At 41.2% G+C, this 21,801-nt stretch overlaps 1 protein-coding gene across 10 annotated transcripts in view; it reads right to left on the reverse strand.

Annotated features, from left to right (window-relative positions):
- tspan18b (tetraspanin 18b) overlaps window positions 1-21,801 on the reverse strand; it is a 125,656-nt gene that overhangs the window by 94,123 nt on the left and 9,732 nt on the right. The window contains exon 2 of one of the 10 annotated variants that reach the window (XM_087973640.1): window positions 2,326-2,399. The exons of 7 other annotated variants lie outside the window; for them this stretch is intronic. The gene's annotated coding sequence lies outside the window, so the exon portion shown is untranslated. Of the gene's footprint in view, window positions 1-2,325; window positions 2,400-19,948; window positions 20,073-21,801 lie in introns of those variants that run through there. 2 more of the 10 variants (XM_087973642.1, XM_043716890.2) reach the window with 2 other exon arrangements.

Here is a 21,801-nt window from a genome sequence, read left to right on the forward strand (position 1 = left end):
GGGGAAGGGGGCTGAGAGATAGGTTGGGGTAGGGGACTTAGGCTGGGGGAAAGGTAGTTGGGATGGTGATAGGTGGATGTAGGTAGGGGGTGATTCTGATAGGTCGGTGGGAAGGGTGGAGTGGATAGGTGGGAAGGAAGATGGACAGGGAGGTCAGGTCAAGAGGGCAGTGTCGAGTTGGGGGGTTGGATCTGGGATCGTGTGGAGAGTGGGGGAGATTTGGAAACTGGTGAATTCAATGTTGAGGTTGTGCAGTTGTAGGCTTCCGAGGCAGAAAATGAGGTTTCCCTCCTTCAGTTTGCAAGTGGCCTTGTTTAGGCAGTGAAGGAGGCCCACCCCATCCCAGATCCAACCCTCTGATTTGGCATCGCCGTCTTGACCTGACCTCCCTGTCCATCTTCCTTCCCACCTATCCACTCCACTCTTCCTACCAACCTATCAAAATCACCTCCTACCTGCACCCACCTATCGCCATCCCACCTACCTTACTCCTAGCCCCACCTCCTTCCTATTTATTTCGCAGCCATCTTCCCCCTCCCCAGTCCTGATGAGGGGTCCTGCCTGAAACATTGACTCTCCTGCTCTTCAGATGCTTCCTGACCTGCTGTGCTTTTCCAATGCCACACCTTTTCGACTCTGACTGTCCAGCATCTGCAGTGCTCACTATCTCCTGGTTGGGAAGATTCTGCCCAATAGGATTAATAATTGTTTGCAGAGCCTCTAGTCCAACAAATGTAGAGTCATTGCATCATAGACCTGTACAGCGTAGAAACAGACCCTTCGGTCCAATTTGTCCATGCTGACCAGATATCCTAAAGTAAACTAGTCCCATTTGCCAGCATTTGGCCCATTTCCCTCTAAACCTTTTCTATTCATATACCCACCCAGATGCTTTTTAAATGTTGTTATTGTACCAGCCTCCACCACTTTCTCTGGCAACTCATTCCATACACACACACCGCCCTCTGCGTGAAAAAGCTGCCCCTTAGGTGCCTTTTATATCTTTTCTCTCTCACCTTAAACCAATGCCCTCTAGTTTTGGATTCCCCTACCCTAGGAAAAGACTTTGACTATTCAGCCCCTTACGATTTTATAAACTTCTATAAAGTCACCCTCGGCCTATGATGTTCCTATGATTCTATTCAGCCTCTCCCTACAGCTCAAACCGTCCAACCCTGGCAACATCCTTGTGAATCTTTTCTGAACCCTTTCAATTTTTATAACGTCTTTCCTGTAGCAGGGAGACTCAGAATTGAATGAGCTATTCCAAATGTACTGTCACTTATCAAGCTGACAAAGATATATTGGGTGAATTTGCTCTTTCTGCTTTCCAGGTATGGTAAAGATAGGTGCAAGTCTTTTCCACAATCTAAACCATCATTCTATTGTCAACATAAAATAGGAGTCGAATCATTCCTACTGACATTTAAATTCAATGGAAATTAAGCAGAGTAATCAGTATCTGGTAACTGCTCAATCTGTGTTAAGATGAAATTTTAAAACTCAATTTTTCATATTTTATCTTTGATCATGGTACTTTAAAAAACATGGTCAGGCACTGATAATCTCAGGACAGTATATTAAAGTTATCAAAAATGACAGTGATGGTGATGTTCCCACCCCTCTGGCTTTCTGCTGGATTCTATCAGCGGGCTATTGAGCTTATGCAAAAGAGAGTAGTTAAATTCTGGTTTTCTAAGTTTAGGTCTATTTATTGGACAGTTTTCAATAGACCATTTAAAAATCTATTATTAGTCTTCACAGTGAAATGTAAATATCAGCGTGATTTGAATTACGTCTCCTGCTACACTACCAATTTGATCCTCAAAGCAGCTCAGCACAACCAGCAAGGCAAAGAGTAAAGCTGAAGGAAATGTAATCCAAAGAAAGCCTCACATTTAAGTGGAACCTTTCATGACCACAGGACATCTCAGAATACATAACAACCAATGAAGTAGTCGCTGTTATAACATCATAGTTGAAGTTTAAGACCACACAATCGTGGAATTCATTTTTCTTTATATAATCTATTTTCCAGAAAAAAAAGCTACATTCTATACTTGCAGTCTATTACATTGGAATTGATAAAAGCTGGTAAACCTGAATTGAGTCACACAAGCTTCATGTTTTTTGCCGTTTCAATACTGGCTATGAAAAGCCAAAGAATGTGCAGTATTTCACTCCAACTCAGTTCCCTTCTACAATAGCTAGATTAATCTTTCATGATTAGTCTCAGAGTTGTCCCGTTCGTCATCAAGCACCCACTTTAGAACAGTTCATAACCATAATAACTGAGCAGAGAGATCTTAAAATGGTTTCACTAACCTGGTAACTCAGTAACTGAAGGAGGCGTACATCACACACATTTTCAGAGAGATGTAGAAAAACGGTTGCTGCTCCTGTGTGCACAGTGTATGAATGTAAGGGAAATCTTGGCCAGCTTTGTAGGTTCTAGGCACTCACTTCGAAGCATGTTTAATGATATTTTCCTGTCTACTTTGTTTATTTTGGCAAAATATACACTAGTTCTGTCAGAATGATCTTTGAAGCAGCCCTCTGTAAAATTATTTTTATGGCACTGCAGCCGACCAGTGTTCAAGACTCGGTACATTTTACAGCAAAGTCAAAATGTGTCGAAAGTAGTTGGGAGAAAGTTTCATTATCGTTAAGAGGTTGAGAACTTAACTTTGATCAAGATTGCCAGCCACTTGTGCTCACTTCAAGTGGACAAGTTGCTGAATTCTGCTTATTCCATTGAGTTAGTCCCAGAACAATCTGCTGTTTTCAATTTTGGATACTAAGGGATATGGGGACGGGCAGAGAAGTGAAGATGAGACTGACAGTCAGTCTTGATCTTATTGAATGGCGGGGCAGCTCAAGTAACATATGGTCAACCCCTGTCCAAATTTCTTATGTTCTTAAATTCCCCGCTGTCTTCTGGGGACATTCAAGCAGTTGTTACAATGAAGAAATAATTCTGTTTGTTGAGTCCTACATTTCCCACATCAAGAGGAATGAATTTCTAAACTTGAAGTTGGGCCCAAGAGGTACAGAGGTATTTTTTCAAATGCAATTTTCTGAACATACAATTTATTTTAATTTTTGACCAGTCATGATTTATGTCTTAAAAGCCAAAATTATCGTCAAAGTTTGAATTGCTTTAGAGGTGATATTTATCATATTCTTCAATATAATCTATTCCACTGAATTTTACTGTTAACTGAACAATAAAAGCGATACAACCAAAATCAATTTGAGACATCATCTGTGGGACAGTTCAACAGGAACAGAACGTACAGCTTAATCTAAGAAGTAACATTTTCCCAAATACAATTTGGCACTTTCAGTTTTATTATTTTCCACCTCACTGGGAGGCACTGGGAGGCACTGGGAGGCACTGGGAGGCACTGGGAGGCACTGGGAGGCACTGGGATGTAATAACTCTGCAGAATGAACCATCTTGTTATGTGCGTCTGGTGGGAGTGAGAAAATTGGAGGAAGAGGGGATTGTGTGTGGTGCTTGTGTATGCTTTAGATTGGAGAATGGTTATGTGCGATGTTAGTTTATGTGCTGTGTGTTTGTGTGTGTGTGTGTTTGTGGTGGGGTGTGTATTTGTATGTGGGGTGTAACTATGTGTGTGCTGTGTGTTTGTGTGTGTGGTGTCTATTTGTGTGTTTGTTGTGTGTTTGTGTCTGTAGTGTGTATTTTTGTGTGTGCTCTGAGTGTGCTGTGTGTGTATGGTGTCTGTGTGTGTGGTGTGTATAGTGTCTGTTTGTGTGTGTGGTATCTTTTTGTGTATATTGTGTATCTTTGTGTGCGCTCTGTATGTGATATGCGTTTGTGCTGTGTGTGCACAGTGTCTGTGTGTGTTGTCTGTTTGTGTTATGGTGTGTATTTTTGTGTCCGCTCCGTATGAGCTGTGTGTGTGTGCTGTGTGTGTGCAGTATATGTGTGTATTGTGTCTGTTTGTGTGTGTGGTGTATGTGTGTGTGGTGTGTATTTCTGTCTGTGTTTTGTGTGTGTGTGTGTTTCTGTAAGCCTTAGCATTGAATATTGGCAGACTATACTACTGTGGGAAATATTATCACTGACCTTCAACCTGTCTTCATCCAATATTTTAAAAACATATATTTTAAATAAGGGTCATCAAATGCCAATCCATAAACAATGAGATTTAAAATTAATTATATCAACTCCTCCTCTGCTCTGACTGAAATTAGTTAACCCATTAAAGATCAACAACTGAACCTGGAATCTTACCGATCTGGTTTCATTACTCATCAGATTACTGTTCAAATGATATGTACTGTCACTTTACATAAAAACTAATGGTTTATGCAATGTGAGGTGAGGTGAGAGAATAGAAGTAGTAAGTTTTTGATTGACATTGAAGTAAATTGATTTGATATCATACTCACCAGGCACATACCATACAGCATATACTCAAAACACGTATCTTTATAGACTTTTAAAATTTGAAAATAAACCAACACTTCACAGCAGGATTTCACATTGTTCACGCCAGGAGTCTGGCTTTTATGCTCATATTCTGTCCCAGCATTGCAAATGGTGATGATAGAGGCTCCAACTTTCTATCTATACACAGCTGACCAGGCATCTTACTCCACCACCCCCTATTATCTTCGTATAGCATGTTTGGAAAGATTTGCAGTTGACATTCGCACTCATACATTCTGAATATATTTTCCTTGACAGTCAAGTGAGACTCAAACTGGGAGCTTCTGGTTTATAAACAGGGACAATCTCCCACTGCACTACAAGATTTTCATGTATTACAGATAGTTGGACGCATCAAATGAGATCACAAAATAACACACAACCTATTGCCTGGGACTTACTGCCTGAGAAGGTGCTGGATGCATATTTTATGGGTAAATTACAAAAAAGAATTGGACAGGTATTTGAGGTGAAAGGTTTTGGAGATCTATAGGGAAAGAAAAGAGCAGCAGGTCAAATTAATCACTCTTTCAAAGAAGCAGCAGAGACACAATGGAACAAAAGGCCTCCTTTTGTGCTGTATTGTTCTATAATTCCTTCTAATATCCAACCTTGGATGAATAAGTGGTGACATCTACAGCATGCAAGTGCAATGTATCTCCAACAAGAGAGAGTCTAACTACCTCTCCACAACATTAAACAATATCACCTTCGCTGAATTCTCCAAATCCCTCAACATTCTATACTTGAGCTGGGGGTCGACATGAGCAGAAACTCAACTAGATCCCCCAGAAAAATACTGAGGCTACAAGAACAAATCAGAAACTAAATATCCTGTGGCTATTGAGTTATCTCCTGGCTCACCAGAGCTTGTCCATCATCTCCAAAAGAAATGTCCCAAGTGTGTGAGAGCACTCTTAACTTAACTGGAAGAGTGTACCTCCAAAAATTCTCAGTTTTTTTGACACTACCTGGGAAAAACAACCCATTGATACCCCATCCACCACCAAGTTTAAGCACATAAGCCACTGATGCGACGTGATTCCAGTGAGTACTACCTACGAGGTGTACTGAAGAAAATCATCAAGGTGCCTGCAGCATCAACATCCAAACCATGATTTCTGCCACCTAATTGAAAGCAGCAGCAGAGTTCCATCCCTTCAACAACACTGGGTCATAAACTGGAATTTCCCATGGTACATACACTGTCAAAGAACCTTACACACACTGACTGCAGTGATTCAAGAAGATTACTCACCACCATCCTTTTCAAGGACAATAAGGAATGGTCAATATATCCTGGCCTCACCAGTTACAGCCACATCCCATGAATGAAAATATACAAAAGATCCTACGACACATTACACACACACACACAGCAAATACATGTTTTTAAATTAGTGCCTCTGGGCTTTCTCCTGTACCATTTCCTTAGCTGAGATAGACAAGAATTAACTTACATCCAGCAATAATCTGCTTCATTGGTCAGTCAGGAACCATGCCCCGCCATTATTCCTGATCCAAGTGTGGCATTTTGTGGCCCCCTCAGGATTGGGCAAGCAGGTAGGGAGATTGTTCCTTGACTAACATGGCAGCAGAATGTTCACCCCATCACCACACCACCTCCTCTGGTATTTTACCAATGGCAAGTGAGGCTGACACACCCTTAGATCAGTTGAAGCTATTGTGGCCAAATGAATGGCCACGTAAAAGCGTCTTCCCATTGCCGCTGAAACTTTGCCTGCGGGGTCCCATTGCCCAATGGGAGCAGCCTCCAAAGATGGTCCCTTTTTCACGTGGCTTCACAAACCTAACTCCACCCGCCTTGGGGCCTGCTGGACTGATTCTGACAATACTCCAAACCTAACTGGCTGTCAGGCAACATGGCTTCCATTCACTGGGAATACCCACGGCCTCAGCAGTGTCCACCAATCCCAGCAACTCTCACAGGCAGATGGTTCTCTCAATGAGGACGAAGGTCCCACATGAACCAATTAACAGTTGGATGGTTATTGTATCACTGTGGGTTTGTCCTGAAGTTTCAACTGGTGGATTGGGGAGAGGAGTAGCGCCACCGCAATACAAAACTCAGGACCAAGTTAAAAATTCTGACTTTTTGAAGATGTATGACTGATCCTCCTTTAAACCTAGATATAGAGGGTCACAGAGAAGTTTAAAGTTCAGAAACAGACAATGTGACTCTGTTTTTCAGTCTATGCTAGCATTTAAGCTCCACATCTGCTTGAATATGACAGATATGATAAAAGGAGGTAGGAATACAAGGAGATAGCAGATTTGCGGACCACTTTATCTGAGTAAGGTTCTGCTGTTGTGATGATTTGAATTCCAGTGAGGTTATCCCATGATTCCCTCAAAGCCGATGGCTTTGAAACTCTGCGAAGGATGCAGCCATTATTTATTTTTGTAAAATTAAATGTCTTACTAATGTTTTTGCTCTTGCAGTAAAAATAAATAGACCGAATTTGTATTGAAGCAAAGAGCTCTTTCCAGCTTCATAACCTCTCAACAATTAGTAAAATCCAAAAAGCATTTCAAAGTTTTTGGATATGAGAGGCCCCACCAAGACGTGCCTTTACTTTTCACCATTATGTTATTAGGATGACTTCAAAGAAGGAACATCAATACCCAGAGAAAGCAAGGTCAAATCCCACCACAACTGCCTAAGAATTTAATTTCAAAGAAAATAAGATCTCTAACTAAAAACATTGTGTCAGTAAAAGTGACAGTGAACCTGTCATAATGCCATAAAGCCCAACCAGTTCGCCAATGTACTTCATGGAAAGTGATCTGTTGTTCATCCAAGGTCTAGCTGATATGCTCCTCGAATCTCACACAAACTGGGTTCACTCATAACCATCTTCTGAAGAGCCTACCAAGGCATTTGGTTGTGTCAGACCATGTGCAGGGGTTATAAAAAGGGAGGAACTTAGAATAATCATCATCCCTAGAGAAATAGTACAGAGCAAACTATTGGGATTGCAAGTTGTCAAGTCCCCACAGCTTGAATACTTGCATCCTTGCATCTTAAAGGAACTGGCAGAAAGGTCCCACATGGAAGACGGGTCCAAAAGGTAGGCTCATGGGATCTAAGCCAAGTTTGCAAAGTGAATCCAAAATTGGCTTACAAAACTGAGGCAAAGGATGATGGTGAATGGATGTTTTTCTGACTGGACGCCTGTGACCAGCATCGTACTGTAGGGATCGGTGCTGAGAACTTTGATGTTTGCTATGAACTGAGAGCAACCTAGCTCTCAATGCCGGCAAAATCAAGGAACTCGTTGTTGACTTTTCGCAGTATGTATCTATGCCCCCCCTACACATTAACAACACAGAGGTGGAACGAGTAGAGAGTGTCAAGCTCCTGGAAGTGGTCATCAACAACAAGCTTTCTTGGACTCTTCATGTGGATGCACTGGTTACAATGGCCAAACAACATCTCTTCTTCCTCAGGCAGCTGAGGAAATTTGGCATGATGGCGAATACCTTTGCCAACTTTTATAGGTAGGGCATCCAGGTATTCTGTTTAGGTAATCTCTACCTGGTATGGCAACTGTACCATTCAAGATCGGAGACAGTTACAGAGAGTGGTGAACATGGCCTGGACAATCACAAAGGCCAACCTCCCATCTATAGAATCCATCTACTAGGTCCGCTGTCAAGGAAAGATCCATCTCACCCTGACAATGCTTTTCTACAATCTCTACCATCGAGGAGAAGGTACAGAAGCCTGAACACACACAAAACAGTTTCTACCTACTGTTGTTAGAATACTGAAAAGACTCACAAACTCTTAGCATTCGCCCGTACCTGTGGTTTTGTTTTTGCTGCTATTTACTTATTATTTACTATCTGTGCTACTTAACTATGTGATCTGCCTCTGTTGCTCGCAAGACAAAGCTTTTCACTCTGCCTCGGTACACGTGACAATAAATTCAATTCAATTCAATTCAATTCATGTACATTAATGACTCAAATGTGAACATCAAGGATAGAATTAGTATGATAGTTGGTGTTGTTAATACTGAGGAGGATGTCTTCAGCTGCAGTCTGATATTAATCAATTGGTAAATGGGGCAGAGCAATGGCAGATAAAGCTTAATCCTGATCACTGCAAAGAGAAGAATTTTGGGAAATCCAATAAGGGAAGGACATGCACAATGAATGCTAGATCCCTAGAGAGTACTGAATAACAAAGATACGTTGTTGTTCAAGGTCATATATCCCTGAAGATGTCAGCATAGGTACACAGGGTGGTGAAGAGGGTATATGGGATGCCCTTTCATATGTGTCACTCTTTAGGCTCCATCTCCACCGATCCGTTCACCTCTCTACTGCCTACCTCCGCCAAACACATCTTCAGCATAAATATCAGTTCTTCCCAGCTGCTATCAGTTCTGATGGAGAGTCAGTGGACTCGATATGTTAACTCTGCTTTCGATCAACAGATGCTGCTAGACCTGCTGAGTTATGTCAGCAATCTTTGTTTTTAAATCAATTAGTATAAAGGTGATAGGGATTACAGTGGTATAGTGGTAAGGGCAGCAGAACCTTACACAGTTTATGCTGGAGGCTGGGAGACATTGGAAATATAATATTCAAAGACATAAAATGTATTTTAGCAGCTGTAAGGGAACTACAGAGTGAAAAAGGCAAGGTAGGTGGAAACAAGCAGTCTATTACTGGGTGGGATATGGAGCTTCAAGCACAACTCTGGATCAAAAATAGTGTTGAGGTTGAGAGTGGAAAATAGTGGCTTTGATATTCTCAGTAGCAAACCATATGTGTTATACCAGGATTGATTATACTAAATGCTGGCATATTTAAGTCCTAATGTCTGACAAATGTATATGGCCATTGGGTCAAAGCCCAAAGATTGAATTGGGTGTTACATAATGTATGATGGTTGATTGCATGCATTTGAATAATGTTACAGGAAATAAAATATACAAGATGCACAAGAAAAGGATTAAGGATGGATCTCTGGGGAATTTGGAGGAGAACCAACCACAAGTCATCTCTCTAACACTTCAGCTGGAAGGTGGAAACTGAGAAAATGAGTGAGGTACATGTTGATATTGATGTAGACCAGCAGAAGGCTGGAAGAAGGCAAGGCAGGTAGCATCAGGAGGTGGAGAAGTTAATGTTTTGGAAGGAACTGAAGAAGGGTTACAGCGGGAACATTGACTTCTCTACCTCCTGATGCTGTGTGGCTTGCTGAGTTCTCTCAGCCTCCTGCTTGTCTACCTTGGATTCTAGCATCTGTATTTTTTTTGTCTCTAACAATGTTGATGTGGCATTAGATAAACAAAAGACATTAATTTTGATTGCTTTGCCTTTTACTTCGGAATTTTACAATGTTCTAGGTAAGGAGCAATAGCAGTGTCAATCACTCTGTGAAAGATCATGCTTTTTTCCATGTTTGTATCATAGTTTGTCACTTTTTCTTTCAATTTTTCTCATGAGGTCTGCCTTCTTTGAGATGCAAAATAAGGTTTCATCAGCTCCACTAACTCTTTTGTGAAGAGCTCCACCTGATGAGACTGAAGCAACTCCTCCATCTCATCTATGGCCAGAATTTGGAATCCCTCCCCTCCATCCTCTTTTGCCAATTCAACAAAATTGACTGCTTCAGTGTCCACATTAAGACCCTGAAAAATCATTCACAGTCACAGGCCGAACCTTTCTCCAGGAGGCATAGGATCCAGTTAATTCTTTAACCTCATTCCAAGGGTCCTTAATTATCCCAATTGATGTCAGGATGTTGAATTCTTTCCAGCAAATACAGACAGCATTGAAAGGCTTGTTTCCATGAGGTAGACTTTGTGGCTAAAAACTCTTCTGGTATGGTTGCAATGACTTCTTGTCCCATTGTCTGGATGAGCAAGGTCAGTTTTTTGGGGGCGCAAGTACAAGCTCAATGTTTAGATGCCAATCTGTGTGTGAGTGGTTGTCCAGTTGCATTAATAAGGATAAGTAGACTTTAAAATTACATTTCTTTTCTCTTAAATAAGTCCTGACATTATGCAGAAAGGAATTCTTAAACCAGCTGAACATCATTACTGCCGTAACCAAATCACTTTAGACTGCCTTCCAATAAAACTGGATATGAGGTTCATTTTTTCTTTTCGTGTTTGATGGTGCTCTGACCTATAAACCAGCATTGGGGCACAATGGGGCACAATGGCACATAGTGATAGTGTTAGCCTGTCCTTTGTTGTTTCAAAAGCTGTCCTTTCTTCCTTTGATATGTAGGTCATAGAGTTATAGTGGTGTACAAGATGGAAGCAGGCCCTTTGGCCTTACATGCCCATGCTACCCAGTTTTACAATTAAAATAGTCCCATTTGTTTGCAGTTGGTCCAAATCCCTCCATACCTATCCCATCCATGTACCTGTCAAAATGTTTGTTAGATGACAAAATTGTACTCATTTCCACCACTACCTCTGGCAGCCCATTATAGATACTCACCACACTCTGTGTGTAAAAACTGCCTCTCTAGACCCTTTTGTATCTCTCCCCTCTCACCTTAAACCTATGTCTTCTACCATGGGGTGAAGCTGTTGGCAATCTACTTTATCTATGCCTCTCATGATTTTATAGACTGCTATAATGTCACCCTTCAGTCTCATACATTCAACTCCCAGCTTACCCAACCTCTCCTCATAACTCAAACCTTCTAGTTCAAGTAGCATCTGAGTAAATCTTTTCTGTACTCTTTCTGGTTTAATAATATCCTTTCTATTTTAGGTCCTACTTGATATTTTCTTCAAGTTCTTTCTGTGTTAAAGACCTTCTCTGGTTGGTACCCTGTGTCAACAATCTATTCGGCTCTTTCAGAAACTCTTCTGTAGCTGCCTGATGTATGGATACTGTATCCCCCACCAGCTTCATATTACATAAAGCAAACACTTATTAAAATTGATCAAACCATCCTACTGCAACCTCAAATGCTCTGGAAGAAAAAGAGGGCCCATCTACATCCTGTTCATCATCACTATTATCATCAGCAGCATTAGCCTGTATTTCATTTTGTGTCATTCAACTGCCTTGTTTCTAATTATTAGACTATTTATTGACATATGGGTTTTGGTGTTGGTCATAAATCCTCACATTTTTCATTGTTTTTATAGGTTATTTATGCTTGATTCAATTCAAATGGGACCTTCAGCAGCAGGAGGTGATTATGAGAGGGACAGTGAGCAGAAGAGCCCAGACCTCCAACAGTAGGTGCTGATGGTGAGGGAGGCAGATGGAGCAATAGAACTGACTTTCTCTTGAGAAAAGGGAAGGAGAAGGAGAGTTCATATGAAGAGGGAGCAGACCGACAAAGAATTCCTCAAGCCAATGTAAACCACAGCCTTCATTCCATATAAATGTTGTCAATACTTCTTTCTTTAACTTTAATTTCCCTTCGTGAATGCCTGCTTCATGATCATTCAGCCTTCCACCTGTTCAAATCCCATGTTACATTTTTCTTGTGGTTAGCAGGATTCCATAACACAGATATCAAGTCATGGTGATGAGATTGAAAGATGGCAGGCTGAGTTGGAGTGAAAACTGGCAATGTCCATCAAAGCTGCTTCGGGATCTTCAGAGGCTCAGGTATTGCCAGACAAAAGTGGACCTTTGGGCCAAACCCAGGCAGAAGCTCTCCATGTGCATTCCCTTGATATAAAGGAGGAAGGAAGCAGTACTCCTAGTCATATATTCTTCTTGCCAATGACTAAGAAGCTGGATAGTTTCAGGAGAAGACAGAAAGACTCAATGACCCAGCAATTGAAGACTAGGTTTAAGGACACACAGCTGGTTATGGCATCCAGAAGCTTCTATGCAAATGTGCAGCCAGCATTTATGATGGAACATCTATATGGGAAAACCCATTTGAGATATTAAGTGAATACTTTGCATCTGTCTGTACCAATGAGAAAGATTCTACCTGGGCCATGTGGAAGAGGAGGTAATTCAGTCACTAGACATTTTAACTTGTTGCAGAGAAGGTATCTAATAGGTTATTGGCAATTAAAGTGGGCAAGGCACCAATATTGAATACTGATTGATGAGATTAGAGCTTACAGAGGCACTGGTCATAATTTTTCAGTCTTCCTCAGACTTAGGGTGGTGGCAGAGGACTAGAGCATTGCAAATGTTACACCAATGTTCAAAACAGTGTGTAAATGTAAATCCAGTAACTAGAAGCCAGTCATTTAACTTCGGTGATGGGGAAACATCTAGAAACAATAATCCAAAGCAAAATTAATAGTTACATGGGCAACTGCAGGTTAAGTAAAGAAAGCCAGCATAGATTTCGCAAGGAAAAGTCATGTTTAACCAAGTTGCTGGAATGTTTTGCTGAGTTAACTGAGAAAGCTGATGGGGACAAAGTAGTTGATGTTGTGTACGTGGACTTCCAAAAGGTGTCTTATACAGCATTGCTCAACAGCCTTGTGAGCAAAATGATAATGTATGGAATAAAAGGATCAGTAGCAACATGGACAGAGAATTGTCTCGGTGACAGGAAATAGAGTTTTGGCTAATGGATGTCTTTCAGGTGAGAAAAAGATTTGTAGTGGAGTTCCTCAGGGGTTAGTGTTGGGACCCTTGCTTTTCATGATATACATGATCTAGACTTTAGAGCACTATTGAAACATTTTCAGACCATATAAAACTTGGGAGCATTGCGAACTGTCAGAAACACAGTGTAGAACTTAAAGTGAAGTTCCACTAGATAGCAGATAAAGGTACACGTGGAGAAATGTGAAGTGATTCATTTTAATTGAATGAACATGAAGAGATAATACAAATTAAATGACAAATGTCCAAAGGAGGTTCAAGAGACAAGGGTCCTGAGTATATATGTGTATAAGTCATTGAAGGTAGCAGGACTGGTTAAGAGTACGGCTTATAAAGTACACAGCATTTTGGACTTTATTAATAGGGGCATAGAGAACAAGAGGTTGTATTAAATTTTATAAAAGTTTGGCTTCAGATGGAATGTGGCATCCAGTTCTGGGTAATGAGGAACTTCCACTCTGAAGATAGATTAGATAAGTTAAAAAGTTAGAAGTAGTCCTTTGAGAAAAGAAGGCTAAGGGGAGATATTCAAATCCATAGGAGATTAAAATAGAGAAGATAGGGGCAAATTTGTCCTTATTGTGCAAGGATTGACAATGAGACAGCACACATATAGAGTAGTGGATAAATGTAGTAAAAACATGAAATAAAGCTTTTTCACGCAAAGAGTGGTTATTGTCTGGAATGTGGTGGAGGCATGTTCAAAGCGGAATTAGATTCTTATCTAAGAGGGAGAATTTGCAAGGTTACAGAGAGAAGGTTGGAGTTTTGGACTATGTGAGGGAGCAAATGCAAATACAATAGGCTAAAAAGCTTCCTTTTGCACTGTAACGATTCTGTGATGTATTGGGATAGGGAGGGGTGGAAACATGCATGGGAAATTCCATTGAAGTGGACCACATAAGGAAGAATATGGCATTAGTGGTTTTGCTAGGACAGAGAAATCTGTTAGTGAACATTGAGCTAGGGAAAGGAAGCTGAATGGTCAGCAATTGAGCAAGAGTGGCACAGACATTGGCTCAGAGCACAGGGAGCTGAGTCAAAATACCATTCAATCTGCCAAGTTTTAAATTATTGGATAGCCCAGCACTCCTAACCCATTACTAATTAACCTGGAGAAGGTAATGCCAAGCAACTTTGAACTACCACAGTCTATGTGAGGTGGGTGCACCCACAGTACTATTAGGAAGGGAGTTCCAGAATTTTGACCTGGCAACAATGAAGGAATAGTGAGATAGTTCCATGTCAGAATGGTTTGTGGCTTGAAGGGGAAAATGCAGGTGTCAGTGTTCCATGCATCTGCTGCCTTTGTCTACCTTGGTGTGTAAATCACAGCTTGGAAGGTGCTGTTGAGTGGTTTTGGTGGTTCTTGGAAGTGCATCTTGTACACTGTGCATCAGTGGTAGAGGGAATGAATGTTCAAGATGGAAGATTAAGTTCCAAACAAATCGGGTGCTTTGTCCTTGATGGTGTTAGTCATCTTCAATACTTTTGGAAATGCACTTATTCAGGCAATGGAGGGTATCCCATCACACTCCTGCCTTGTGCCTTGTAGATGGGAAACAGGTTTTGGGTAGGCAGGAAATGAATTCACCTCAGATTCTGACCTGCTCATGTAGTCATAGTGCTTATATAGCTGTTCCAGTTTGGTTTCTGGTCAACAGTAATCCCTGCACATTGATAGTAAAGGATTCAACGATGGTGATGCCATTGAACATTAAAGGAATATTGTTAGATTCTTTCTTGTTGGAGATAGCTATTGTCTGGCACTTGTACGGCATAAATGTTACTTAACAACCTACCTTCAATAGTATCCAAGCAGCAGCTGCTTCATTACCTATGGAATTGCAAAAGGTGCTGAATATTGTGCAATCATCAGAGAACATCCCCACTTTAAACTTTATGATGGAGGGAGGGTAATGATGTAGTAGCTGAATATTATAGGGCCAAGGACACTATTCCGAGAAACTCAGGCAGAGATGTCCAGGGACCAAGCAATTGGCCTCCAACAACTTCAAACATCTTCCTTAATGTCAGCTATGACTATAACCCACAGAACATTTTATATTAACTCTAATTTTTCTATAGCATCTCAATGCCACACTTGATCAAACATTGCCTTCATATCAAAAGCAGTCACTCTCACCTCCCTTCGGTGGTTCAACTCTTTAGTTCATATTTGGATCAAGGCTATAATGAGGTCAGGAGCTGATTGACCCTGGAGAAACTCAAACTCAGTGAGCAGGTTATTGTTCAGTAGGTGCTGCTTGATAGCATATCAATTACTCATTCCAGCACTTTACTGATGATTGAAATTTGACTGATGGAGCAGTACTTGGTCAGGTTGGATTCGTCCTGCTTTTTGTTCACAGAATATACCTAGTTAATTTTTCACATTATTGGGTAGATGCCAGTGTTATAACTGCACTGGAACAGCTAGGAGGTTCAGGAGCAGTCTTCAGTACGATTGTGGGAAAAGTGTCAGGGCCCAGTGTGGATATACTGGGCAATGAGGCTGCAGATTGTGGATGAATACAATTCTGCTGTCACTGATGGCTAACAGCACCTCCTGGATGCCCAGTATTGAAATTCTCAATCTGTTTCACGAGTAGGTTACCTACTCAGGAATGAGGTGCCTTTGTACCAGTTTCAGTAGGGATAGGGAATGAAGGGACAGAAAATAAACTAGTGGGAGGTGAAATTGCAAATTTTTGTAAGTCACATCTGATTTGCATTCCATGGTGTATTTGCTTAACTTTTAGCTGATATAGTTGCCTTGGTGACAATTCCAGCTGGTTTGGACTGTTACTACAATCTCACTTGAAATGTAGAAGAGGAGGGAGGCATTCTCAAGGGAAGTTCATAACTTTCACGACTAAACATTCAGAACGTACTGAAAAAAACTGCTACCATAAATTTCTTATCGCCTCCTCCTATTCTGGTAGAACGTATTGTCAACATTGCAGGGTCATGTTTACGCAATTGCACAGCCATGAACTCAATGTACATGTAATTCGAATTGTTCTCTCATCAATTGACTGCTAACCTTTGGCTCTAATTTTTCTTCAGCTGTGGAACTGACTTTGTTCAAACTGGGAACTGATTTTAATTTGGAACCATCTAAGCTCCAGTTGGTTTAGGAGCCAGATTAGTGATTTCCAGTTGGCCAGCTTTACCATTATTCTTTGCAGAAGTTTTGATTTGAGTAAAACTTAATTCTATTAACAGGCAACAAAAACCAAGCAAAAAAAAACTTTCTATTTATAACAGTCAAAAGGAAGCAACATATGTTCAAAATATGTCACGAAAGAATTTACACATAGGCAGCATCAATCCGATCCTCAAGATAACTAAGCGCGATACAGCCAATTAATTACTTTGGAAGTGTAGTCACTGCTGCTCTGCAGGTAAATAAGGACAGGAGTTGACCATTAGCCTGTTGACCTGTCCTTCAATTCATTGATGGCTGACCTTTGCAGATGCAGTATAGATGGATTTTTGAGAAGCAGGAACATCACTTGTCACATCTCACAAAACAAAGTCCATTTCCATTATCCATACTGCCTCCTATTTTTCATCCAATAACCTATTCACTTCACAAAGTTACCTATGATCATGTGCTTCAAGTTTTGCCAATAATCTCTTTTTTTATCAAAGCTTCTCAAATGCTTTTTGCAAGTCTATTTAGACAAAACCTCATAGTACGTTCCTATCAACCGTATTACAAAAAAGAATTACTAGAATAGCCAGATATGACTCACCCCTCACAGATTCACAAAGGTTTTGTTGAACAAGCTCATAGTTGGCTTCACCTTATCTGGGAAGCAGACTGGGACCAGCCTGCTCTGATATTGTGTGGGAAATCCAGATTATACAAAGTGTGTCTATCAGTGGCTTTTTAATGCAACCACGTGATTTTCAATTTTACTTTGGTGTTTCTCATTCAAACAGTAGCAGACATGATTGAGGACCATATGGCCCAATCTTATGCAGTATTTAAATGGGCAATGCAAGGATGAAAGTTGAAGGTGTTACAATTCAGAAGCCAAGCAGGAAGAAGGTGTGGAGATGTGCAAAAACTGATTTAATAATTGCTGGATATGCTGCTGGGGACTGTGAGGAACCAGAGAAATTTCAGTTTTGTGGATAGATTTTCACAGCTGGACCATTCTCCTTAGAGAAGAGTAAGACTTGATAAAGATGTTCAAATTATGAGGGGTCTGGAAAGATTAGATGAAGAAACTGTTACCATTGGCGGAAGAGTTGAGAGCAGGGGGACATCACCACGTTGGCACAGGGTCAACAGCAAAATATAAATGGAAATTTCTTTTCATGCAGCAAGTAGTTAAGATCTGGAATGCAAATGGGTGTATGCTGGAGACAAGTTCAGTCATGGGTTTTGAAAGAGAATTGTATAACTATCAGATAAGAAGAATATTGCTGCTACAGGGACAAAGGCAGGAGAGTGAGTCTTGCTGAATTACTCCCTCAAAGTCATCATCGACACAATGAGCCATTGACTTTGTTGTGAACTGTAACTATTCTATAATTCTATTGCCCAGAAACGGGAAGAAACCTTTCTCAAAGGCCATGAAGATATCATTGGAAGCTACCAAGGAAGTGAGCAGCAGGAGCCTGGTGTCCATGCGTTCGAATGCAGTGCCAGATGTGTTTTATGACCAAAACAGGTCATGAAAGTGGAGTCCTGATGCCTATTTAAGATAACTCCACAGAGTCTGATGTTCCATCACCAAGTCACCCTTTATGTATATGTGGAAAGTCTCTGACACTGATTCAGCTCCCTCAGAGCTAGCTGTCAGAGTTTCAGAATGTCTGACACTCCTGTTCTTGTCTGTCAGCCAGAACTCCCTGATTGGACTAGGTTAACAGCCCCAATCAGCGAACTCATATTCTGTGAGGTCTACCTGGCTGGTTTCATTGCAATCACTACAATTCATCTACAACCTGCATTCTCCTGTTCCCTCACTGTATCTTTCCAAGCTAACTCCTCACATTTATTCACCTTTCAATTGCACCCATTTCTCTCTGTTCTTCATATCTCCATCCATCACCCACCATTTGTACCCACTCTCATCCTTATACACAATGTCATGCTGGCACAGGGCGGCACAGTGGCTCAGTGTTTAGCACTGCTGCCTCACAGCACCAAGGACCCAGGTTCAATTCCAGCCTTGGGTGACTGTGTGGAGTTTGCACATTCTCCCCGTGTCTGCGTGGGTTTCCTACAGGTACTCTGGTTTCCTCCCACAGTCCAAAGATGTGCAGGTCGGGTGAATTGGCCATTCTAAATTGCTCAGAGTGTTAGGTGCTTTAGTCAGAGGGAAATTAGTCTGGGTGGATTACTCTTTGGAGGGTCGGTGTGGACTTGTTGGGCTGAAGGGCCTGTTTCCACACTGTAGGGAATCTAATCTCCCTCATTGTCACAGTTACAAAATGCTCTCAATCCATCAGATGAACACATCCCATTACACTCAAGCAGAGGATTTTTCTTCCCTGCTTTGCAGAGAGAGCACGGAACACCAGTGTAGAAAAATGGGAATGAATATGTTAATGATGATGCTGCACATGATCATTTAACTCTACATAAACAGTCATACTATTGAAACTAAAGAGAGAGGAATGGAAGAATGACAGTATTAGAGAACTGCAATGAGTATTCTGTACATTAGAATGAAAATGCAGTGTTTACCAGAACTCCTCAGAGTTAGAAAATAGTTCAGTAAGGCAGACACAGAGGTGCAGCAGACTCAGGGGAGGGGCAGTGTCACTAAGTAGCTCAGCTTCAAGTGTGTAGTAATGCTAACCCTAACCCAGGCAGTGATCGGCCGAATCCATGAGAGTAGAATACTTACTGCTGGCTAGTGTTCAGAGGAATGGATCAGTTCATGCAGATGAGATCCATAGAACAAATCAGTCAGGGAAAGACAGGGAATCTGTGGTCATTCTTTAATTATTCTGTAAGTCAGAACTGGAGAGGATAAGGTATTAGAGGCCAGAAAAGTGTCAGTGTGCCTAACTGTTGGAAATGGGAGGATGAGAATCACCCAGCTACTAGGTGAATGTTTAAAATCAAACAGCTTATATGTCATAAAGCACTCAACCATGTCAATTTTATATCAACAGTGAATGAAATGTAATCATGTTCATAATGACAACTTGTAAAATTCCTAAATTAGAAACAGATATTGTTGGCAAAACTCATTTATTTTTCTTTCAGATGTCCAGCATCTGCAGTTCTTTGATGTATATATTTCAGAAATTCCTATATTGCCAGTCGTAATCCAAGCCAATGTGTGCAGACATGCAGCAGATGTCAGTGATGGGCAAGGGCAAAGATTCCTGTTCCTAAGGAAGTTGCACCATCACAGGACTCATACATTAACTCAGATTGTTGGAATCTAATGACACCAGTAAAAGAAAGACAGTTGGATTTATGTGACTCAAATGATAGTGACAGGAAGAGGTAGGGAGAGGAGCATCTGAAAACACTGCTGTCTCCTAGCTCTGCTCAGCTGCACACAAATGGTCCTTGATTAAATGGATAATCATTGATCCAATGATTATTCCTGTGGTCATCTGCTAATGGCAAGAATGTTGAGTTGGCTATGGTCCTGAAACTGATTCTTTATGATAAATGTTACAGAGGACAACATGTAAGAAATAAAAGGAAGAGGTAAGGATGGATTTCTAAGCAAGTTGAGAGGAGGTTATATAGATATAGAGGAGAAGTCATCGACAGTGATGTAATGGGACAAGAATGAATGGGTACAATCCCATTGATGTGGACCACAAAAGAGAAGTGATGGAAGAAGATGGTGTAATCATCCATGTTTAATGACGCAGCCAGGTCTTGGATGTCAAGAGAGCATAAGATACTTTGGTTCCAGTCACAGAAGGTATTGCTGCTCACTTTGAACAGGGTGGTCTCATTGTTGTCGGCAGGGAGGAAGCAGATTTCAATGCAATCAAACAGTGAGTTGTGGAAAAGCTGAGTACAAACCTAGGAGTCAATGACAAATTCAAGAACCGTAAGTGAATAATCACTGAGCATAGGCAGAGAATGTGTAAAATATTGACAGGCCTTAATAACAAACAATTCATAATTGCAAATAGGTTTGTGGAGTCTGCCTTAAGAATGAATGAGTTGATGTCACATACGCATACAAGGATTTTGTTTTGCTATCACAGGAGTCCATGGAGGGCTTGAGCAAAAGATGACAGATACCATAACCCTATATCTACATAATTATATCACTTACTGATCCACTGCAGACTACTGTCCAGTAGGAAGCAGTGATATGCAGCTGGGCCATCAGAGAGATGATGACAATTACTACCCTGTTCGGCCCATTTTTAGGGCACAATTTCAAGCTTTTCTTACAGTACGCTCAGTGGCATATGAGCCTCTTAATCAGATAAAAGAGAGGTACTGGAGGGCACCACTATCATCCTACATTTGCTCTGATGAAGTCTACATTGGGAAGCCTGCATTGGGTGTTTTCCCACCCCACCGCCAATTGAGGCCTTCAAGTGGACAATTAATGTCTACTCAAGGACTTTGTCCCTCAGTTGCTGGATGGGTCTATCAGTGTGTAGGCGGCCCAAATACCAAACACTGTCAGGGTTGTCCACAGATTTTTCAGGGAATCCCTTGTTCAGGCATATTCAGTGACCTGAAAATGTGTTGCTGGAAAAGCGCAGCAGGTCAGGCAGCATCCAGGGAACAGGAGAATTGACGTTTCGGGCATAAGGGCTTATGCCCGAAACGTCAATTCTCCTGTTCCCTGGATGCTGCCTGACCTGCTGCGCTTTTCCAGCAACACATTTTCAGCTCTGATCTCCAGCATCTGCAGTCCTCACTTTCTCCTCATATTCAGTGACCAATTGACAAGCCCAGCATTGAGAACAGGAGCAGAGAAGGTCTTGTCATTTCCCCCTCCCCTCTCCATTGCCCTGTAATCCCAGTCCTGCCATCAGTCACCTTTGGCCTTAGTACCTCCTAGGGCCCTTGATCCCAGAAGGTCTCCTGCTACCCAGTTAATTACAGAGAATGCACCAGGCCTTCCTAAATAGAAGGAATGGCAGGGCTCTCACTGGATTCCTGAGTAAGAACTCCATTATCGCCATTAAATTGTACCAGTGGTTACTGAGAGGCAAATGGGATTTTCAGTTATGTGCTGACAAAAGGGAAGAAATAAATTGTCGATGACTGATGTGTACGGAGATGTGAAAAGGGTTGATAATTGTTTCTGAACTGCATTGTATTAGTGTCATTAATGGGTGTACTGCTGTGGAATATGGCTCTTACATATGATTTGTAAGAAGGATAGATTGACAACCATCAGCAATCTCAAAGTACTTTCTAGACATTGAGAACTTTTGAGCCATAGTCACTGATGTAATGTAGGAAAATTGGCAGTTAATTTATGCACAACAAGGTCATGCAAGTAAGTACGTGATAATGACAAAGCAAGCTGTTCTCTTTCTGATGCACACAAAAACAGAAAGCACTGGAGATACTCAACAAGTCTGGAAGCAACTGGGGGAGAGAAAATAAAAGTCCCTTCTTCAGAAGAAGGGTCACTGGACTCGAAATATTAACTATATCTTTGATTACCTTTCCTTTTTTTTGCGTGTTTAATATTTTCTTTATATCATTTCGTAGCATTTTTAATCATGCCCTGTCTACTGGATTCTACTTTACACTGAATTTGTGTAAACCTTTCTTT

Source organism: Chiloscyllium plagiosum, unplaced genomic scaffold (genome assembly GCF_037043375.1).
Source record: "Chiloscyllium plagiosum isolate Xiang-an unplaced genomic scaffold, Cpla_swu_hap1 HiC_scaffold_26, whole genome shotgun sequence".
NCBI classification, from domain to species: Eukaryota; Metazoa; Chordata; class Chondrichthyes; order Orectolobiformes; family Hemiscylliidae; genus Chiloscyllium; species Chiloscyllium plagiosum.